Consider the following 23,942-nt stretch of genomic DNA (forward strand, 5'->3'; position numbering starts at 1 on the left):
GAAGTGATGGAATGACATCCTAGGCTAGTATAACAAAAGGCATTGTAGCCTCTGTCTTGCTCTCTTGGATTGCTCATTTTATAGGAAGCCAGGTACCATGACATCAAACAGCCCTTAACAAGCTCACATGGAGGGAAAACTGAGGACTTCCTCACAACAGCTAGTTTCATCTTACTAGTCATGAGGTTTAGCAACATTGGAATTAGAACCTTGAGCCCCAGTTTAGCCTTCAGATGACTACAACCTCAACCAACACATAATTTGTCATGTAGCAATGTATAACTTATACAGATTGATATTCTCTAATTTGTTAAAGATTAAATCACTTTAGTGCTAGTTATGTGTGTATGTGCATGTGCATGAATTCTGAAACCATCCCTGTAAACTTTATAAAATTAATCAGGGAAGAAGCAGGGCAGGGAGGGAGAAATGAAAATAAGCCAAGCTTGCAATACATTCAGCATTAATCATTATGTCAGCTTGCTCTCTGACCTGCTTCCTCATAGTTTGGCGCCTACTGCCCTGGAATCATGTAGACCCTGTTGCAAGATTATAGTTCCCCTTAACTGCTCTATAGATAATGACTTGAACATAAAACATTAGGTTTTCCCTTTGAGATATTCCCTCAGATCCTGCATACCAGTGAAACTACAAACATCAGCTGGTCTGAAGGACCCCACAAGAAGCTGACTCACCAGAGAATTCAGTTTCCATGTCCCAAGGATTTCATTCCCCTTACCCCAACCAATTAACAACTCCAATTTTCCAGCCCCTCACTCTCCATAATCCCCTTTAAAAAACTCCAGCCCAGAACTCTTAGAGGAGATGAATTTGAGGGTGTCCTTCCATTTCCTTGTTCAGCATCCTTTGACCATTAAATGCTTTCTCTGCTGCATCCTTGCTGTCTTAATGTATTGATCTGTTACCGCATAGCAGGCATATAAACCTATTGGTCCTATAACAATTCTGTTCTGGATTAGGTTTTATAATTTATGACGTTCTCTTCTAGAATCAAAGGAGGCTACTCTAATCTTTCTGATTAGGTAAATAGATAATTACTGATGAATCTTCTACTTGGTTAGTAAGAAAGAAACTGAAGCTTAATGAGATCAGAGAGCTTATCTAAGTTCATCCAGCTAGTGACAGCTCAGGGATTCAAGATCACTTGTATTTTACCTCAGATCCCATGCTTTTAATTATTACATTTTAAATAGATTTATCTCTGGTCTTGACCCTAATTGCTTATGATTTACTAGAGAATTCGGAATGTTGGTATTTTATTTAGGATATATTATAGACACAGAAATTATTGCTTTCTATATAATGTATACTATATTTTGGCATTTGGGTGTCAGAATGATGATAACTTCATATACCACATTGAAATGGTATTCCTCTTTGTCGAGATTCTAAGCCAGTTTATAAAGATAATATTTTTCTGTAAAATATGACATAATTTATTTCAAAAATGTAAAATAAAACTACCTGGTTTCAGAATTATTTTCAGATTTTTTGTCAATATAAATTTTGGGGACTTTGATTTTTTATCTTGAAATAACCAAAAATTTACAGAAAACAAAGATCTTTTAAATGAATTATTTGAAAGCTAATTTGCCAAATGGATATCCCATGCCTTTCAAATACTGAAATTTACTGTGTAGTTCCTATAAACAAGGACTTTCCTTCTATGTAGCCACAATACAACCATCAAAATTAGAAAAGTAACATTGATACATTTTTCCATCTTATTCTCAGAATCCACTCATTTATTGCTACTCGTTTTAAAAATGTCTTTTCTGGACCGGGCTAGGTAGCTCATGCCTGTAATCCCAGTACTTTGGGAGGCCAAAGCGGGTGGATCACAAGGTCAGGCGATCGAGACCATCCTGGCTAACACGGTGAACCCTGTCTCTACTAAAAATACAAACAATTAGCCGGGTGTGGTGGTGGGCGCCTGTAGTCCCAGCTACTCGGGAGGCTGAGGCAGGAAAATGGCGAGAACTCGGGAGGCAGAGCTTGCAATGAGCCAAGATCGCCACTGCAGTCCAGCCTGGGTGAAACAGCAAGACTCCATCTCAACAACAACAAAAAAATGTCTTTTCTGCAAAATGATTTCATTTATAATCATATTAACCAACATCAGTTTATAATTACATCAAGCAACATCATAACTAAAATACAATTTATATAGCAGTATGTGGCTCATACAGATTTATATTTTCTATATTGTTAAAGAAAAAAGGACTGGATGAGGTGACTCATGCCTGTAATCTCAGCACTTTTGGAGGCTGAGGTGGATGGATCGCTTGAGCCCAGTTATTCGAGATCACCTGGGCAACATGGTGAAAACACATCTCTAAAAAACTACAAAAATTAGCTGGGTGTGGTGGCACACACATGTAGTCCCAGCTCCTCAAAAGGCTAAGGTGGGAAAATCACCTGAGCCAAGGGGGGTCCAGGCTACAGTGAGCTGTGATGGTGCCACTGCACTCCAGCCTGAGTGACAGAGTGAGACTCTGTATCAAAAAAAAAAAAAAAAAAAAAAGGAAAAGAGAAACTTTCATATATGTTTATTCTCCTTTAATATTGAAGAGTTCCTTAGTCTTCCCTTGATTTTCATGAGCTTTGCATTGCTGTAGTTGGTAATAATTTTATAGAATGCCTCTTAGTTTGGTCATATCTGATCTCTCCTCATGATTAGATTCAGATTATGTATCTTTGGTAGGAATATGACAGCAGTGGCTGTATCCTCCTCTTTGCCTTTCAAGTGACACGTGATTTCAGCTTTTTCCATCATTGATGATGATTCACTTTGACCACTTGACTAAGATGATGTCTACTTGGATTGCCTACTGTAAAGTTACTCTTTTTTTGGGGGGGGGGAAATATAGTAAATATATTTTGTGTAAAGAGACTTCAAAGTCATGTAAATATCCTATTATTACATTTTCAGTTTATTAATTGATTTATTTTGGTATAGATTCACAGTTCCCACTTGATTCAGTAAGCTGTAATCCATTACTATCATTATTGGCTTGTTCATGTTGTTTCTTAGTTGACCAATGGGACCCATTTTAAGATGGCTTTTATGTTCTTTTGATATATCCCCTTCATTCTTTGAGCATTTCTTTGTTTCTGGCACAAGATATTCTAGGTTCATCTCATAATTTTCTTGCTCCAGACATGATATTACCATTTCTACCAGGAGCCCTGATTGCCTTTAGTGGAAATGGTTTTGAGAAGCCAAGTTTTGAACTCTAAGTTTGCTCATGTTATTGGGATGTTACTGATTCAATCCCAGATAAATGAACAGACCTAGGGAACATGTGAGTGTACACATGCAACATAACACAATATACATCTGTATTTACTGCCTTATGTGTTGGGCTGTTGGAAACCTTTAGTTCACACTTACCCATCCAGCTCCCACTCAACGCCACAGCGTTCAGTTTAGTTTCCTCCCTTTCATATTTGTCTCCCTTCTATGATACCGAGGAATCTGGCTGTCATGATGATTAACATATTTACTTCTTTGAACAATCTCCTTTATGTTACCAATCTCCAGTTTTCTCTATAGATGCATTTTCCTTTTCAGGTAGATGCGTTCCTCTTCCTTCTTGGATCTGATTCCTCACAATGGCTGAGGTAGGAGAATCGCTTCAACCCAGGAGGTAGATGTTGCAGTAAGCTGAGATCATGCCACTGCACTTCAGCCTCGGTAACAGTGAATGAGTCTCTGTCTAAAAAAAAAAAAAAGAAAAGAAATTGGTGAAGGCAGCCATCTAGGGAGGCCCATAATCACTCAATGACTAACCGATAGAGAATATGAAAGTCCAACCCCCTCATCTCAAGGTAAAAGAAATTACAGGTGCAGTTATGTTCTTAGCATCTCCTTCCCCATCATGCTATGTGGATCTGGCCCAGCCCCTTCCTCATTCCTATTCCAATGCCCTCACTCCCTTACCTTCCTTAGGTTTCTTCCTTCTGAAAAGCACTCCCTCAATAAATGACAGGCATCCAAATTTCTGTCTCATGCTCTGCTTCTAGAGATCCCAAACTAAGATAACATTTTATACTCAGTTTATACATGCTTCATGGGTGCTTTAACAAGAATATATATATATATACACACACACACACACATACACACACACACAAATTATATATATATAATTTGTACATATGTGCCTATGTATTTATGCACACATATCACATTGATCTTATTTTGAAATAGTAATGGATGTTCCCTTTCCCCAGTATATGCTTGTTTTCATTTCTTACCTCAGTTCAGACAGAAACAATAGCTTTCTGTATTCTCTGTTACAGGGAAAAGACTAATACAGCTTAGAATTAGGAGTCAAGTTATGGTTGTGCTTTTCCAAATGAACTCCTGAAACTCATAGCAGAGGAAATAATCTTGATAGCAAAGATGTTCACTGCTAAGAACCACCCTATTTTTTTCCTCATCTCAATAAATGCCAGCACCATTTACCCAGTTGTTGAAATGAAAATCTCGAAGCTATACTTGATCGATCTTGCTCTTTCTTTCACATTGAACATCTGGTTCTCTAGCAAATTCTATTGGCTCTACATTCAAAATATAACCCAAATCAAATATTTTCTCAACACTTCCACTACTATATCTATTCTGTCTCTCTCTCTTTCTTTCTTTTTTTTTTTCCAAACCACATAAGACTATAAAAAACAATCATAAGATGCTGTGCTTGATGCCTGGAGGTTTGCTATATTAAACATTTTTTGTTTTTAATTTTCATGGGTACATAGTAGGTGTATACATTTATGGAGTGCATGAGATATTTTGATAGAGGCATGCAATATGTAATAATTACATCATACTATATCTATTCTCACCTGGATGACTACCATTAACTCCTAATTTATCTCATTTCCCCTCTTGAATCCACCCTCACAATCTTCTTCCTACAACAAACAGGCCAAACCTTTTAAAATGTAAATCAATCCCCTCATTCCTCTCCAGAACTCTCTATGAACCTCCCATCCCACTTAGAATAAAGTACAAAATCTGCGTAATCTGGATCCAACTCTTCTTCCAACTTCTCTTTTCACACTGCCTCTCACTTGTTCTTGCTTCCTTCATACTAATGCACAGTCCTGCTTCAAGAAAATTTACACTTTCTAGAACAATTTTTTAAATATGTATCTCATATCTCAGTGACTCTCTCCCTACTTAATTCATATCTCTGCTTAAAGGTCATTTCCTCAAGGAACACTTTCTCAATCTCTCAATTCTTTCTCTTTCTCTCTCTCTCTCTTTTTTTTTTTTTTTTTTTCGAGACAAGGTCTTGCTCTCTCACCCATGCTGGAGCGCTGGAGTGCAGTGGTGCAATCACAGCTCAGAGATGCCTTACCCTACCGGGCTTAGGTGGGTCTCCCGCCTCAACCTCCCAAGTATCTCAGACTACAGAACTGTGCCACCATTCCTGGCTGATTTTTGTCTTTTCATTTTATTTAATTTTTTTAATATAATTTTTTTTTTTTTTTAAATTTTTGAGACGGAGTCTCGCTCTGTCACCCAGGCTGGAGTACAGTGGCATGATCTCAGCTAACTGCACCCTTCGCCTCCTGGATTCAGGAGATTCTCCTGCCTCAGCCTACTGAATAGCTGGGATTATAGGAATGTGCCACCATGATTGGCTAAGTTTTGTATGTTTAGTAGAGATGGGGTTTCGCCATGTTGGCCAGGCTAGTCTCAAACTCCTGACCTCAAGTGATCCCCCCACCTCTACCTCCCAAAGTGCTGGGATTATAGGCATGGACCACCACACATGGCCTCAAGCATCATCTTTAAAAGTATTCTTCACTACTCTCTATTTTCTGACTGTACTTTTGTTTACTGCAGTGTACTTTTACCTACACTACATTTGTATCTCTTATTCATTTATCCACTTTCTTCATGTAATGAAGGCTTATAAAAGACTTATCTATTTTGTTTACTATTATTTCTTCCACATATCTAATAGTGTCTGATACATAATAGCAGTTCATTGTTACATAAATGGATGAATTAAGAATGGTTACATGAGTGAACGACTCAAACTAATGCCAGGCATTGGTTAGTTTTATCCAACTAAAACTATTTACTTCGTTAGATCATGCATATTTTATACAGTTTGCTAGTTTGTTTTTTCCTGAAGTTTATGACATCCCTTTTTTTCTCTCATTTTGTGTAAAAGCTATGTTTGCTTACCTCACATTATCTTCAGTATCTTTAATATGAATCATGCCATTTAGTCCTGAATTTTAATCTTAGTTTCATTCCTTAATTTTATTCTTCTTGAACCCCACAGACTTTTGGCTCTAATTTGAACTTACGTATGTATAAACACGCATTCTTGCACAGATATTTCATTGACCCTTACATTTCTAAGGGCCTTTCTTATTCCCTTGGGTGGTTAAAATGAAAATCTTGGATTTATACTTGACTTTGCTCTTTTGTTCACATCGACCATCCAATCTTCTAGCAAATCTGATCAGTTTTAACTTCAAAATCTAATCCAAATCCATTATTTTCTCAAGTCCTCCACTACCATGCTTATTTCTCAGCTGGATCACTGCCATGATCCCAACTTAGCAACCACACTGTCTTTGTTTTAAACTTTATTTCCCCCTAGAAATACCTTCCAGGAGCCTTCCATCCTTCTGCTCTGATTTGGACAGATTGCTCTCCAGGCCTGCTTTAGAACTGTCATGTTGGAACTTCTCTTTATTTCTATTTTGGTTTAAATTCACCTTTTACTGGATCCAATGTCTTAATCATGCTTAGTTAATCCATCATTTTGCCAAAGTATATCCTCAAATCAATCTCTCTCACTGACATGCTCTCACGTATGTGTATACTACTCTCAATTTCTAAAATCTTCCCTTTATCCTTAGATCTTTTTAAATTCATCTGCATCAGCCCTCCATGGGAGTTCTCAATCTGAACACTTGTTTGTCCCTCTTCTATTTTTTTTCTTTTTTTTTTTTTTGAGACAGAATCTCGCTTTGTCACCCAGGCTGGAGGGCAGTGGGCTAGTCTCAGCTCACTGCAACCTCCACCTCCCAGGTTCAAGCGATTGTCCTGCCTCAGCCTCCCTAGTAGCTGGGACTATTGGCGTGTGCCGCCACGCCTGGCTAATTTTTGTAATTTTAGTAGAGACAGGGTTTTGCCATGTTGGCTAGGCTGGTCTCCTGACCTCGGGTGATCCACCCGCCTCCCAAAGTTCTGGGATTACAGGCGTGAGCCACTGCGCCTGGCCTATTTTTTCATTGATAATACCTCCTATATTCACCCCTTCCATTTTCTCCAATTTAGTCTCTATTTGAACTCCACTGAGTCATATTAGGACCCTTAGATTAATCATTTATATGTAAGATTTTTCCTTTATATTTTTTACTCTCTATTATTTTGTTCTATATTCCAGGAGATTTTATTTACTCTTATCTTCCAAAGTTCATAGGCAACTTCTGTTTTTTAATTATACATTTTCATTTTCAGTAGCTTTTATTTTTTATTGATACTTTTATATAGCATGTAATTATTTTTCATAGATGCAATATCTTAGTGAATGTCTATAAAGACAGTAAACAATTTCTGGAATGTTATCTTTCTTCTGGAAATTGCCTTGATTTCCTCTTGGTACTGTCTTTTTATTTTTTATATTTATCTTCTACTTTCAAACATTTGTTTCTTTTGTTTGTTTGTTTGTTTTTGAGACAGAGTCTCGCTCTGTCACCCAGGCTGGAGTGCAGTGACTGGATCTCAGCTCACTGCAAGGTCCGCCTCCCAGGTTTAGGCCATTCTCCTGCCTCAGCCTCCCGAGTAGCTGGGACTACAGGCGCCCGCCACCTCGCCTTGTCTTTTCTAGTAGAGACGGGGTTTCACTATGTTAGCCAGGATGGTCTCGATCTCCTGACCTCGTGATCTGCCCGTCTCGGCCTCCCAAAGTGCTGGGATTACAGGCTTGAGCCACCGCGCCCAGCCTCAAACATTTTAATTATCAATCCATAATGATAATATGAGTAATATCTTGGGTTATTGGTTCATAAATAATAGGAAAAAAAGTGCTCTCTTTGTACATTAACAGAGTATGTTGGCTGATTCTTAAGGGTAATGAGTCAGATACCTGGCTTTTATTTCAGATATGCATTACATTCTAGAATTAAAGGAGATTTAAACAAGGGTGCCAACATCCAAATTCGCTTCTTTACTTCTTACCAGAGGGCTCTTTTGAATCATTTAGAGAACTGTACTCTGTCGGAGGTTTCACTGGGTACATGCCGGCAGCAGGTTGTTCTGCATGTGGAGGTTTGAGGAGGGGGTGTAAAGTGCCTGGTGCTCAGTAATATATGACATTTCCATGTTCAAACCTGGAATCCCTCCTCTTCATTTCCTCTGTGGTAATTGTACAATGGATTCCCACAGCCTGCTGTATTTGTTGGCATTCTTCAATCCACTTTCTGTCTTCCAGACATTTGATAAAACCTCTTGCCTGATGATACCACACCTTTTTGTTCTCTTTGTGCATATAGTAGTTTTAAAAAATTCTATCAACATCACTGGGGAGAGAGAGAAGATTAAGTTTCCAGTCTACCCTGCAGACTCAGAACCATTAAGGACTATTGCTGCCTTTAAAAAAAAAAAAAGCATGTAACCAAATATTTGATTCAAGTGTTTTCTCCCCTCTAATAAGAAACAAAAGTCCATCATAAAATCTGTCTTACTGTCTTTTCTGACCCTCACAGGAGATCTTGGCCACTGAATATTTGTGGACCTCAAACTATATATCAGTAAAATTGAGAGATTTCTAAATGGTTTTCACCCTAAAATTATAGCTCTAAATCTATGGCAAAACATTTATTAATATGTTTACAAATATTCTTCTGGTTATCATAGAATGCTTACTGATGTATGTTCTAGAACGAAAAAGCAAGAATTAGAAGGCTTAGAGTTATTGAACAAGAAAATAATTATTCTCCAAAAAAAAAAGAATTATTTTTCTATTATAAGTTATATTCTGAGGAGGAAAACCCAGCTGGCATTAAAACAGTAATGTTTTATTTATAGGAAAAAAAAATAAAAGAATGACAGCTCAATTCACTTTAAAGACAAGTCACACCAAAATATCATAAGGATTCTTTCCTTTGCAAACGTTTGTATTGCTTCCTGAATCTTTTTCCCATTATGAGAACCAGAGAGCACGTAGTATACAGTGATGTATGTATTGGCTTTTGTTCACAGCATGTTCAGGACAATGCTATGGATTTTGGGTCAACGGGCTGCAAATGAGATCTTAGATTTCGACTTGTAAAAGTTAGTGGGTTTGTTTGTTTGTTTGTGCTGGTGAGATACAGGGACACAAAAAGGCAGTTGTAATTTTTTATTTTATTTTATTTTATTTATTTATTTATTTTGAGATGGAGTCTTGCTCTGTCACCCAGGCTGAAGTGCAGTGGTACGATCTAGCTCACTGCAAGCTCCGCCTCCCGGGTTCACGCCATTCTCCTGCCTTAGCCTCCTGAGTAGCTGGGACTACAGGCACCCGCCACCATGCCCAGCTAATTTTTTTGTATGTTTAGTAGAGACGGGGTTTCACTGTGTTAGCCAGGATAGTCTCGATCTCCTGACCTCGTGATCTGCCTGCCTCGGCCTCCCAAAGTGCTGGGATTACAGGTGTGAGCCACCGCGCCCGGACTAGTATTTTTTTAAAGAATAAAATTGTATCATCAACTGAAAATATTTACCTTTATTGGTTCTTACCTTGAAGAGTCTGGCTTAATCTGAGACAGCAGCCTGCTCTTTAACATGTCTGTAAATTTAACATTATTTGAAAAGCTAATGAAGCACATTTTAGTTTCTACTTCCTTTTGAGTGTACAGTTCTGTTGATGGATGAAGAAATATTTGGAATACATATTAGTAAATTCTGACACATACATGTGCAGAGTTTTATGTATGCATGTAGGAGAATTGCAAGGGTGGTGAATGCATCACACAACATAATTGGCTCTGTTATCATTGGACCCTGGAGAAAAACTGCCCTGTTGCAGCTTGAGGCTTTTCTTCTGGGAATGAAGAACAAAAACAAAAAAAAAAACGTCGCTTTTTTCTTACCAGTTTCATTTCTATACACCTTTAGCATCAATTTAAACTGCAGAAATAATAGTACTAAAATATATACTCGAAAAAAAGTTAAACTTCATGGAAAGAGTATCTTCACAAATCAGATTCTATTTCCTGAAGTTGTATATTTTTTGGCAAACTTGTTTTCATTTTATCGAGTCATTCACGATTATAAAATATTCATCCGAGATTATTTACAAGAGTAGGTAAATTAAGATGGAATCACCAGATTCAAGGAGTCTATATCTTTCAAAAAGAATTTGTTGCTTTTTTTGGGTGACAGGATGTCCTTAGTTTTATGTTATCCCTAATGGGAATGTTCAGAAACTTGTTTTAAGTATCAATTCTCATATTCATTATGTGAATAGTAAACAAGCTTGTGTCGGAGTTTGGTTTGAATAATCTTTGTTTATAACTTAGTCTCTTTTTAATTGCTCAGTCTTCTGTAGTCCCAAATCCCTTTGCTCCTCCGCTTCACATGGGGCTCATCACTTTGTCTTTTTTTCTGTTTTGTGCATGTGACGTTTTTTTTGTTGTGGTTGCTCCACAGCCTAGGTTGGTATTTGCTAAGAGCTACACAGAGTGTTGTTAAGTTTATTACTGAACTATCTATGCTTTTAAAAATGCCGTCTCTTTTTAGCCATTTTCTCTCTCCTCTAAATTCATAGAGAAGTGTAAAAATATTAAGAGAATATTACACTTTAACCAAGCTGCTGAAAAGTAGGAAACAGAATGAAATAATGAGTAACTTTTTACAAATAAGTGAAATCAACCTAGATTTTGACAAATCTAGGCAATAATGAAGACTTTTAATAACCATAGAAAGAAATTTTGTTTTTTTTAGGAGAAGGCTTATGAACAACAAATTATCATTGCAAAGCAGTTTAAAAACACAAAGGTGGCTAAAGAGTCTAGGTAAATGTACTAAAGCTTACAAGCTGGATTATTCAGTGTTTCTATAATCTCCAAATGCCTGAAGTACGGTGACCACCCTGTGTCCTAATGAACACACTCATCCTTTCCTTAAATAATTCCCTTACTTTGATAATTTATAATTTCACTCCCACTTTCTTCCAATTTGTTGTGGAGCAACTTCCATAAAGGACACAGTCTCTGAGATGCAACCATTTGAAACTAATAATTATTAGGTCATGACTACGGAAAAGAAATTATTTAGTCAATGCATTAGTACAAAAACAGCTGATCATTGGTCTGCTCACAGTTCCTCCTACCTTCCTCCACCTTCCTCCACCTTCCTCTCTTTGTCCATAATCTGGTTTCTGTTAAAGAGCCTATTCTTATACTGTTTGAACCTCATCTTTCACCCACATACATCCTGCTGCTTTGCAGGTAACCATGACAATATTTCACAGGACTGAGGTTAGGTGCCATATGAAATGCAGCCATGCTGTCTTAAATTTATTAGCAAGCGCACCTTTCCCAAAATACACACACACAAACAAATATCATGTTAAAACTGCATGACATTTGGGAACTCTTAAAATACCAAGTGTGCAATCAAATGATTTAATGAGTGGGGGGAGATAATGATTCTTTTGCTGGGAACAAATAAAAGCATATAAATCCTTGCTAATACAACAACAGTATCTTAATTTTTTCTACATTATTATCCCAAGTACTTTCACTTCTTCAGTATCTGCCTCCTTAAGATTTACATTAATTAGAAACATTTTCTAACTAACAATCACAACAAGGTTGAAGGTAGATATATTTTCTGGCTTGCAGCTTAAAAGATAAATATTATTAATAATTATTAGTCATTTAGACAACTGTGGTATAACATGCACACACTGGTCAAGGAGTAAGAAGTTTGAGATTCAGACTCTGGGCAATTATAGCAATTGTTGGATCATCCAGAGTTTTTCCCATATGGACTATATTTTAAGGTTTTGTTTACTCACATTTACTAATTCAATTATCTCTTTACTGACAATTCAAGTATCTCCCATTCTTGCCTCTCTACAGAGCTTTAGTTCATTACGGAGTTGAAATAAAAGCCTAAAACCCATCCAAAATAAATCTTTTTTTGAGCATTAGTGGAAACACTCTCCTAGACACTGAGGCTAAAAGAAAGATACTAGATATTATCCCAGAACTTGGAGACATAAGGCACATCTTATTTAGCCTTTCTCTAAATGGTTTCTTTCCTTGTTAAACTAGTATATATTTCACAATCAATACTGTCACACTCTTAGGTGTTCCCAAAAAATGTGTGATACAGAGGCCCAGCCCTCAGGAAATTCATACTCTAGCTATCCCATTATTTCTTCTTCCACTATATTTCTGTAATTCTTGCTCTTATCTCAGTACTGGAGTCAGTGTCTTTTTCTTGAACTTTGCCCAGTGTCAATTACCCATCAGATTAAATTCTTGAAAACAAAGCTTCCAACATATCACTAACTCTAAAGGCTTCCAACTGCATAAAGTTTGTCATTGAAGGATCTCCAAAACATGCTTCTCAGCAAACCTTGTGTTATTCCATTACCATATTTTTGCCAACATTGTTCCTTTTACCAGGCACTTCCCATTGTTTTTAGTTCATCAGTATTTAATGACCAAGTTAGGCTACAACTGCTCTTTGAAGACTTCTCAGACATTCAAAATGATATCATTAATAATAAATAAAAACAGCAATAATAATAATATCTAATAGTTGGATACTAGGTCTATGTTCCAGTTATGTAGCATGGTAATCATCTTACATGCATTATCTCAGTCTCTGCATTAATTTTCTATTGCTGTTGTAATAAATTAATACAAATTTACTGGCTTAAAACACAAATTGGTTCTGAAGGTTAAAAGTCTAATAAATTCCGAATCTGGCTCCCCATTTCCTTTTTTAAGGATCCTTGTGATTACAGTGGACCACCCAGATAATTCAGAATAATCACTTAATCTCAAGGTCTTTAACTTAATCACATCTGCAAATTCTCTTTTAAAGGCAACTTTATGTTGTAAGATAACATACATATTATCTCCCATAATAAGCTCTTATTTTTTTCACAAGAAAATCTTTCTGGGTGAGATGAGGACTGTATATCATATGGGCAACTAATGTATTTTCCTCCATGGGAAGTAACAGAGAACTGAGAGAGTGTGGAGCCATTATATCACCTCAGATGTTGTAGAGTCGGTGGGAGTGGGTGGATATAGGAAACTAGTGGTTAAAAACATGATCTCTGTATTCAGAAAGTCTGGACTGGACTAACCTAACACCTCTATTCGCATTATGTGACCTTGAGAAGTTGCCTTTAAAAACTTTGTGCCTTACAATGTCAGGAGATCGAGACCATCCTGGCTAACATGGTGAAACCCCGTCTCTACTAAAAATACAAAAAACTAGCCAGGCGAGGTGGCGGGCGCCTGTAGTCCCAGCTACTTGGGAGGCTGAGGCAGGAGAATGGCGTGAACCCGGGAGGCGGAGCTTGCAGTGAGCTGAGATCCGGCCACCGCACTCCAGCCTGGGTGACAGAGCGAGACTCCGTCTCAAAAAAAAAAAAAACAAAAACAAAAACAAAAAACTTTGTGCTTTAATTTCCTCTTCTTCAAAACAAGGACAATAATGATCCCTATCTCATGGGGCCACTTTGAGGATTAAATGAGTTAATCTATGTAAGTACTTCCAAAAGCTATTGGGATGTACAAGTGTTCAAGAAATGTCAGCACTTACTGTTATTATTATCATTACTAGACAAAACTGTGGAGATACCTATGCTATCACTATCAGTCAGAAAGTGGGCAGCATGACTGTGGTGAATTGAAGTGCAGAGCAGAATATGGATGAGAGATTGCTATTAATAAGAAAAAGCAAAAGACATTTTTAATACCTTGCAAAAAAAGATTAGAAATAATATCCATAAAATATGTTTTTAGAATGTTTCTATGTGGTGAATGATACAGAGCATTTGGTCCGGAGCCTGTAAAAATAAACTTCTCTGATGATGTTTATTTGTCTTCAAAGCTACTAGGATTTATTTTTGTATTTCTTTTTGTCATAGGTTGGGCTTCCTCGAAATTGATCCTGAGATTAGGATTCTTGTTCAAGTGATGTCTTACAGAAAGGGAAGCGGTAGGAGCAGAACAGGTCAGAGAGGTGCTTTCAGAAGCTAGTTTCATCCTGAGACCACGGTAGGGTACTCTGAGTGAAAATTAGACAAATAAGTTAGTTCCATGTTGGGGAAAGGACCCAGCCAGTCAGCACAAGTCTGGGTGAGAAATAGCCTTCTAGGTGAGACAGCTTCCGTTTTGCAAGTCTTGGGAGAAGGGGGTGGTTGTGAGTTGATAACAGCTGATGCACATAGCGACTGGTACATGGGTGCACTAGGCAGTTAAAGGGATCTGAGAAGGACACCAGTACCATCCACTGTATGTATTTGAGTTCTTCTCTGTGTATTAGGGTCTTCTTCTTCAGATTGCCCTCTTTCTCTCTAGACTGTACACATGAACCCAAAGAAGAAAAAGCCTTCTGCTGCTATACTAGGCTTCTTCTGCTATGTATTAAGGTCATACTTATACATAATACTATGTAATCTGATGTTCTCTCTGGTTCCACTAATCTGAAGGATACAAAAAGGAAACAATGGCATCGACAACAAAAAAATACACCCTTGCTCAACTCCACCAGCAGAGTGTCTATAAAACTTATTCCCAACCCCTCCTTCCTGGGTTTAGGGTACCTCGTGCTGAGGAAGCATAACCTTTCCCTTTTCTTCTTCTACCTTGATGTGCCCAACATTTCTTCCTATACTATTTCTGTTTTCCTATTGGCAGCCATTACTCAGGTCATTTCTACCACTTCTTTCTGATCTTAGTGTGGCTGTTACTATACTTACCTGTTTCTCTTAACAGACATTATGCCAAACTGGGTGGAAATGTCTCCTTCTGCACATACATTCTATAAAACATTGTATTCATATAATTGTCATGATGAAATGCTGCCCTGTGTCATCAGTCTCCCTGAAAGACTGTATGAGTGTGGGCAGCTAATATTTATTGAGCTCTTACTAAGTGCAACGCATGGACTTACCACTTTTAAAGATAATCTCATTTATTTCTCACAAGAACCCAACAAGATAAGCACTCTCATTATATTCATTGTCTAGCTGAGGAAATGAAAAGATCATAGAGAGAAAGAGGCAGAGATAATTAATTAAGGCAAAATAGCTTGGAAGTATAAAACCTGAGATTAAAACTTTAGGATTGTCTGTCTCAGAATCCATACCTTAAAAGAATCTAAAAAATATACACTGCCTCTTTGTTTTTCTTTTTTTTTTTCTTTCTTTTTCTTTCTTTTTTTTCTTTCTTTCTTTTTTTTTTTTCATTACAGGCTTTTCCTCCTCTGTGCTTATGCATAAATTGTAGAGGGAAGAGAGCAATCTGAATGGAATAATTGTACTCCAAACACAGCATCCCATCTAAAAGACTGTCATTGGACCAACTCCATTCATGGTTCAAAGTCAACGTCTTACCAATTTTAAGCTTCACCTAAAAGTTTTAATGTTGACTCTTATTACTGGATGGGTTAGGAGTCTTAAACCTGTAAGCCAGTTGTCAGTCTGAAGAAATAAGAAGCTCTCTTATAAATAAGCTCCTGTTAGACCTTCCTTCCAATTCTTCAAATTTAACACTTCCCAACTTACTTGTCTTCTGTATCCCTGCTATATTTCATATTCATTTCTCTCTTTTATATATATATTTTTTTGAGACAGAACCTTGCTTTGTCGGCCATGCTGGAGTGCGGTGGCATGATTTCGGTTCACTGCAACCTCCTTCTCCCGGACTCGAGCAATTCTCCTGCTTCAGCCTCCCGAGTAGCTGGGATTACAGGTGTGTGCCACCATGCCCAGCTAATTTTTGTACTTTTAGTAGAGATGAGATTTCACCATGTTGCCCAGGCTGGTCTCAAGCTCCTGACCTCAGGTAATCTGCTTACCTTGGCCTCCCAAAGTGCTGGGATTACAGGTGTGAGCCACCATGCCCAGCCCATATTCATTTCTTAACATGTACTCTTATGTCAGTAATTGTGTCAGTAAATATTTCAGATATGCTATAAGGATCTGCTCATAGAAAAATGATCCAACAAGGCAGCACAGAGATATATCGGAAGTGAAAAACAATGGTAAGACTACATAATAAACATAAATCTGCATAAATACTGACTTTATAAAACAATATAAACAATGTTTTAAGGAGTTAAAATACTTTTTAATAACACAAAAAGCAGGAATGGTATACATCAAGTTAATATATTCCAATGTGTTTGCATTATCTAAGAAATGCTGAGTATTAGTTTCTATTAGACTTTAATGAGTCAGCAATGTAACCATTAGAGTAACCACTAAAAGAATAATATATAATTATCAGTCTAACAAGGCAGAAAATATAAATAATAAGAAAATACTTAATCTGAGAGAAGGCAAGAAAAAAGGAGCACAGCAAAGGTGGATAAATAGAATGCAGAGAGTAGCGTGGCAGATTTGAACTCAAATATAATGGTACTTACAGTAAATGTAAATAGACTGAAAACACTAACAAAGATTTTCAGACTGGATTTAAAACAAAAATTTAAAAACCTATGTTGCTTACAAAAGACATTTCTTAAGTTGAAATAAAAGACCAAAAGTAAAAGGATGAAAAAAAAATAGTGTTCAAAAACTAACTAAAAGAAAGCTCATACTAACAGTGGCAAGAAGCATTACTACCAATAAAGAGGAATATTTCCTCATTAAACTTTGAGTCACTAGAATGATATGGCAATTCTAGACTTTTATGTACCTACTAACATTGTCTTTCTCTAGGTAAAACAAATACATAAAAAACAAATTCACAGCCATAATTGGAGATTTTAACACATCTCTCTTTGCAAATAATAAAACAGGTTAAAAATCAATCAAGATGTAGACTTGAACATTACTAACAAAGTTGATCTGTATTAATAAACTTACATCTAAGTTATAGAATTCACATTCTTTACAAGTTCACATAGAATGTATAACACAACTGATCATATGCTGGGCCAGGCAAGTCTTCATATTCTTCAAAGTGCTAACATAGGTACCCAGCACCCGGCGTTCGCCCAGGAGGGAGGCGAGGCTGCCCGCGTCCCCAGAGCTCCCGATTCTGGGGAGGCGGCCACGTCCCCCTGCGACATGCCTGGGGGGCGGGAACACAGGACGGAGTTATCTCTAGCTCCCGTACCACCACCACCACCATCACAGCGCCTCCCTCCAGGGTCCTGCAGAATGGGGGAGATAAGTTGGAGACGATGCCCCTCTACTTGGAAGAAGACATTCACCCTGGTATAAAAGATGATATATATGACCCCACCTATAATGATAAGGAAGGCCCAAGCCCCAAGGTTAATTATGTCTGGAGAAACGTCATCCTTATGTCTCTGCTACACTTGGGTGCCCTGTTTGGGATCACTTTGATTCCTACCTGCAAGTTCTACTCCTGGCTTTGGGGGTTATTCTACTATTTTGTCAGGGCCCTGGACATAACAGCAGGAGCTCATCCTCTGTGGAGCCACCCCTCTTACAAAGCTCGGCTGCCCCTGCGGCTCTTTCTGATCATTGCCAACACAATGGCATTCCAGAATGGTATCTATGAATGGGCTCACGACCACCATGCCCATCACAAGTTTTCAGAAACACATGCTGATCCTCGTAATTCCAGACATGGCTTTGTCTTCTCTCACGTGGGTTGGCTGTGCAAACACTCAGCTGTCAAAGAGAAGGGTGGTACGCTAGACTTGTCTGATCTAGAAGCCGAGAAACTGGTGATGTTCCAGAGGGGGTACTACAAACCCTGGTTTGCTGCTGATATGTGCTTCACCCTGCCCACGCTTGTGCCCTGGTGTTTCTGGGGTGAAACTTTTCAACACAGCTTGTTCATTGCCACCTTCTTGCGGTATGCTGTAGTGCTTCATGCCACCTGGCTGGTGAACAGTGCTGCTCACCTCTTCGGATATCGTCCTTATGACAAGAACATTAGTCCCCGGGAGAATGTCCTGGTTTCACCTGGAGCTGTTGGTGAGGGCTTCCACGAGTACCACCACTCCTTTCCCTATGACTACTGTGCCAGTGAGTACTGCTGGCACATCAGCTTCACCACATTCTTCATTGATTGCATGGCCTCCCTGGGTCTGGCCTATGACAGGAAGAAAGTCTCCAAGGCCTCCACCTTGGCCAGCATTAAAAGAATCGGAGACTGAAGCTACAAGAGTGGCTGAGTTTGGGGTCCCTCAGGTTCCTTTTACAAAAGCCAGCCAGGCAGAGGTTTTAATGTCTGTTTATTAACTACTGAATAATGCTACCAGGATGCTAAAGATGACTATGTCAACCCATTCCAGTACAGTATTCTTTTAAAATACAAAAGTATTGAAAGCCAACAACTCTGCCTTTATGACGTTAAGCTGATGTTATTTCTTCTCTTATCCTCTCTCTCTTCTAGGCCCATTGTCCTCCTTTTCACTTTGTTGCTATCGCCCTTCTTTCTCTTATTGCCTCCCAGGCAAGCAGCTCGTCAGTCTTTGTTCAGTGTCCAGCTTCCAAAGCCTAGACAACCTTTCTGTAACCTTAAACGAATGGTCTTTGCTCCAGATAGCTGTCTTTCCTTGAGCTGTTGTGAGCTTTGAAGTAGGTGGCTTGAGCTAGAGATAAAACAGAATCTTCTGGGCAGTCCCCTGTTAATTATCTTCAGCCCAGGCTTTTGCCAGATGGAATGGAAAAGCAACTTCATTTGACACAAAGCTTCTAAAGCAGGTAAACTGTCAGAGGAGAGATTTAGCATGTATGAATGTAAGGACGAGGGAAGTGAAGCAAGAGGAACCTCTTGCCATGATCAGACGTGCAGCTGCCTACCTAGTGAGGACTTCAAACTCCACCACACAGCATGCTTGCATTCTCTCCTGGCTCGGGGTAAGAAGTGGCTGTGGTGTTTGGCAATGCTAATTCAATGTCACAACATATAGTTTAGGCTGAGGATAAAGAAGAGACGTTTTTTTGAGTTTGTAGTAAAAATGGTCTCTGCTGGGGAAGGGTTTTCTTTTCTTTCTTTTTTTCTTTAATAACAAGGAGATTTCTTAGTTCATGTATCAAGAAGTCTTGAAGTTGGGTGTTTCCAGAATTGGTAAAAACAGCAGCTCATAGAATTTTGAGGATTCCATGAGCTGCTCATCACAATTCTTTCCTCTTTCTGCTCTGCCATCTTCAGGATATTGGTTGCTCCCCTCATAGTAATAAGATGGCTGTAGCATTTCCAAACATCCAAAAAAAGGGAAGGATTTTAGGAGGTGGAGTCAGGTCAAACATAAAATATATATACATATATACATTGCTTAGAACGTTACACTATTAGAGTATTTCCCTCCCAAAGAGGGATGTTTGAAAAAACTCTGAAGAAGAGGAGGAATTCGTTGGGTCGCCAATTTCCTGTCCACTGTTGGACATGAGATGGAGAGGTTGAGGGACAGGATCTATAGGCAGCTTCTAACAGCGAACTTCACATTGGAAGGGATCTGAACACATGTTGCCAGGGGCTTGAGAATGTTACTGAGCTATTGGGAGTCTTAATGAAGTAAGCTAGATATTAGGTCCATTCATTAATTAGTTCCAGTTTCTCCTCGAAATGAGTGAAAACTAGAAGGCTTCTCCCCACAGTGTTGTGCCCCTTCTCTCTCTCTCTCTCTTTTTTTTTTCTTTTCTTTTTTTTTTTGGCTCTGTTAACATCTAGCCTAAAGTATAGAACTGCCTGGAGGGCAGGGTTAGGAATCTCTTCACTACCCTGATTCTTGATTCCTGGCTCTACCCTGTCTGTCCCTTTTCTTTTACCAGATCTTTCTCTCCCCTAAACGTTTTTTTCTTTGCCTGGACAGGCAGCTTCCTTTGCGTGTATTCAGAGGCAGTGATGACTTGCTGTCCAGGCAGCTCCCTCCTGCAGACAGAATGCTCAGGGTCACTGAACCATTGCTTCTCTTTCGAAAGTACAGCTAGCTGCCACTTTCATGTGGCCTCCAGAGTGTCTCCACTTACACCCCTGTGCTCCCCTGCCACACTGATGGCTCAAGACAAGGCTGGCAAACCCTCAGAAACATTTCTGGCCCAGAGAGCCTCTCTCTCTCTCTCCTTCTCTCATGAGGCACAGCCAATCCAAGTGCTCACTTTGAGCCGGTGGGTCAGCCACAGAGCAAAAGAGGGTTTATTTTCAGTCCCCTCTGTCAGGGTCAGAACCAGAGAGTATGCTGAATGCCCCCTGCTTGCTCGGTAAGGGTGACCCGCCTGAGTCAGTGCTCTCAGCTGGCAGTACAGTGCTTGTAGAAGTAGGAGGAAACAGTTCTCACTGGGAAGAAGCAAGGGCAAGAACCCAAGTGCCTCACCCTGAAAAGAGGCCCTCTTCCCTGGAGTCAGGGTGAACTGCAAAGCTTTGGCTGAGACCTGGGATTTGAGATACCACAAACCCTGCTGAACAGAGTGTCTGTTCAGCAAACTAACCTGTATTCCCTACAGCCTAGGGCAGACAATAGTATAGAAGTCTGGGGAAAAAAAACAAAACAAAAACAGAACATCAGTGTTTTGAGAACCTTGGACCACTCCTGTCCCTGTAGCTCAGTCATCAAAGCAGAAGCCTGGCTTTGCTCTATTAAGATTGGAAATGTACGCTACCAAACACTCAGTCCACTGTTGAGCGCCAGTGCTGGCAGGGAGGAGGGCCTTTCTTCCTGTGTTAATTGCAGAGAGGCTACAGGGGTTAGCCTGAACTAAAGGCATCTTTGTCTTTTGAGCTATTCACCTCAGTAGAAAATAATCTAAGGGAAGATCACTGTAGTTTAGTTCTGTTGACCTGTGTGCCTACCCCTTGGAAATGTCTGCTGGTATTTGTAATTCCACAGGTCATCAGAGGCCTGCTTGATAATATATGAATAATAAAAAACAAGTTTCACTTCTTCCTATTGTAATCATGTGCCATTGATCTGATCTGTACCATGACCCTACATCAGGCTGGATGGCACCTCAGGCTGAGGGCCCCAGTGTTTGTGTGGGTGTGGGTGGGGATAGGGGTGGGGGTGTGTCTGCTGAGTAAGGAACACTATTTTCAAGATTCTAAAGCTCAATTCAAGTGACACATTAATGATAAACTCAGATCTGATCAAGAGTCTGGATTTCTAACAGTCCTTGCTTTGGTGGTGTGCTGACAACTTAACCCGGGTGCCTTACATCTTTTCTCATCACAGTGTTTCATATGAGCCTGCCCTCACTCCCTCTGTGGAATCCCTTTGCACCTGAGAGCCTACTGAAGTGGCTTGTAGAAAAAGGGACCTGAGTGGAGGATTAACAGTATCGTGATTTGCAGAATTCCCTTCTGGGATTCATTCTGGAAACTTTTGTTAGGGCTGCTTTTCTTAAGTGCCCACATTTGATGGAGGGTGGAAGTAATTTGAATGTATTTGATTTATAATTTTTGTTTTAGGTTAAAAGATGGTTGTAGCATTTAAAATGGAAAATTTTCTCCTTGGTTTGCTAGTATCTTGAGTGTATTCTCTGTAAGTGTAGCTCAAATAGGTCATCATGAAAGGTTAAAAAAGGGAGGTGGCCATGTTATGCTGGTGGTTAAGGCCAGGGCCTCTCCTACCACTGTGCCACTGACTTGCTATGTGACCCTGGGCAAGTCACTTAACTATAATGTGCCTCAGTTTTCCTTCTGTTAAATGGGGATAATAATACTGACCTACCTCAAAGGGCAGTTTTGAGGCGTGACTAATACTGTTTATAAAGCATTTTGGGATCCTTCAGCACAGGAATTCTCAAGACCTGAGTAGTTTTTATAATAACAATGTCCACCATGATCTTGATATGTCCATGTGTCCCAGATGCTGTCATTAGTCTATATGGTTCTCCAAGAGATGGAATGAATCCATTGGAGAAGTGGTGGATAACTAGCCAGAAAAAAATTGAGAATGCATAAACAACACATTGCCATGGAAACATACAGAGGATACTTTTGATTGGGTGGGATTTTTCCCTTTTTATGTAGGATAGTAGTTACTTGTGACAGGAATAATTTTGGAATAATTTATATTAATATCAACTCTGAAGCTAATTGTACTAATCTGAGATTGTGTTTGTTCATAATAAAGGTGAAGTAAATCCAAAAAAGAAAACAAAGTACTAAAATAATACAACAGCAGAAAGAAAACCAGAAAATCCTCATAGATTTGGAAATTAAGTAATAATCTTCTTTAAAAACTTGTGTCTCAAAGAAGAAATCGCAGTAGCAATTTAGAAAATATTTTAAAGTGAGTGTAATGAAATGCTTTATTTCAAAACTTTGGGGATATAGCCAACCCCACACTTACAAGAAAATTGATAGAGAAGAAAAAAGACTGAAAAATCAATAAGCTAATTGCATCAATAACTCATTGCATCTCAAGAACAATGAGTGAAAATAGCACCCAGATCTTGGTTTCTAAATTCCATTCCTCATTAAAAGGAACCAGAGATCCCTCTCCTTACAAAAGTGCTTGATTGCCGGTTTGGGACAGGAAAGGTCAATCTGGGATATTCTGTTGTGTCTGAAAGCACAGAAATTCTCTAAAATGAGTGGGATTCAAAAGAGCAGTGTTGTTCTTGAAGAGGTTTATGGGTTATAAACAGTCATAAAAATGTCCTAAGTCATCTGATTGAGAGAGTGACAGAGAGAGAGAGAGAGAGAAGCAATAACAGAGAAATAGAAAAGCTTATACAGTTGGCCCTCCATATCTGTGGGTTCCACATGTGTAGATTCAACCAACTACAGATCAAAAAAGTTTCCCAAAGTTCCAAAAGGCAAAACTTGATTTTACTATGAAGTAAATTCACAAATAAAGTGATGTGATGTATTAGGAATTCTAAGTAATCTAGCAATAATTTAAAGTGTATGGGATGATGTGCATAGGTTATATGCAAATACGATGTCATTTTACATAAGGGACTTGAGCATCCTCTGATTGGTTCCTAGAACAAATCCCCCATGTATACCATGGGGATGACTGTGTTTACAAATATACTGCTTCATAAATATAGAAGAAATCACAGAATGAGAAAAATAATGCATCTTTCAATTCCAATGTAATAACTAATGCAGGCAAGAATCATCAATCAATGGTAAAGTCATTAGGTGAAAAGTTTTTGGAGAACAACATATTTGAAACTCTCAAAATATTAGCCTACAGATGACATCAGTTACAAAGCCATAGCTTTTACAATAAAAGAATCACAGTCATCTTCTAAAACAGGTGATCAAATTTAGACTCACCAAAAGTTGGACAACCTGATAAGAGCCTCAAGCTTTGAAGCAATAAAAAGTGCACATCATTGCCTATGACGTATATCCTTGCCAAGAAATTATCTAAGTTGAATCTAATCATGTGAAAAGCACTCAGACAAATCCCGAATAAGGGACATTCTATAAGACAGCCAGCCTGGACTCTTAAATAGAACAGTCAATGTCAGGACAAACAAAGGCAAAGCTACTGTTCTAGATTAAAAGAGACCAAAGAGACAAAAAACCAAATGTAACGTGTAAACTTCACTGGATCCTAGATTTTGGGGAAAAATTTATAAAAGACTTTTCTAGAGATAATTAGAAGAGATTTTATATGGACTATATATTGAATATATAGAATTAACTGTTAATTTTCTTACAAATAAAAATAGTTGTATTTGTTTTCTATTGATGCTATTACAGATCTCCCCAAACTTGGTTTAAAAGAAGAGATTTTATATGGACTATATATTGATTAT

General features: G+C 38.5%; 1 pseudogene; it reads left to right on the top strand.

Moving 5' to 3' along the window:
- Positions 1–17,428: 17,428 nt before the first annotated feature.
- LOC102134322 (stearoyl-CoA desaturase pseudogene) lies at positions 17,429–19,887 on the top strand (annotated as a pseudogene).
- Positions 19,888–23,942: the final 4,055 nt, after the last annotated feature.

This window comes from Macaca fascicularis, chromosome 3 (genome assembly GCF_037993035.2).
Source record: "Macaca fascicularis isolate 582-1 chromosome 3, T2T-MFA8v1.1".
Classification (NCBI taxonomy): Eukaryota; Metazoa; Chordata; class Mammalia; order Primates; family Cercopithecidae; genus Macaca; species Macaca fascicularis.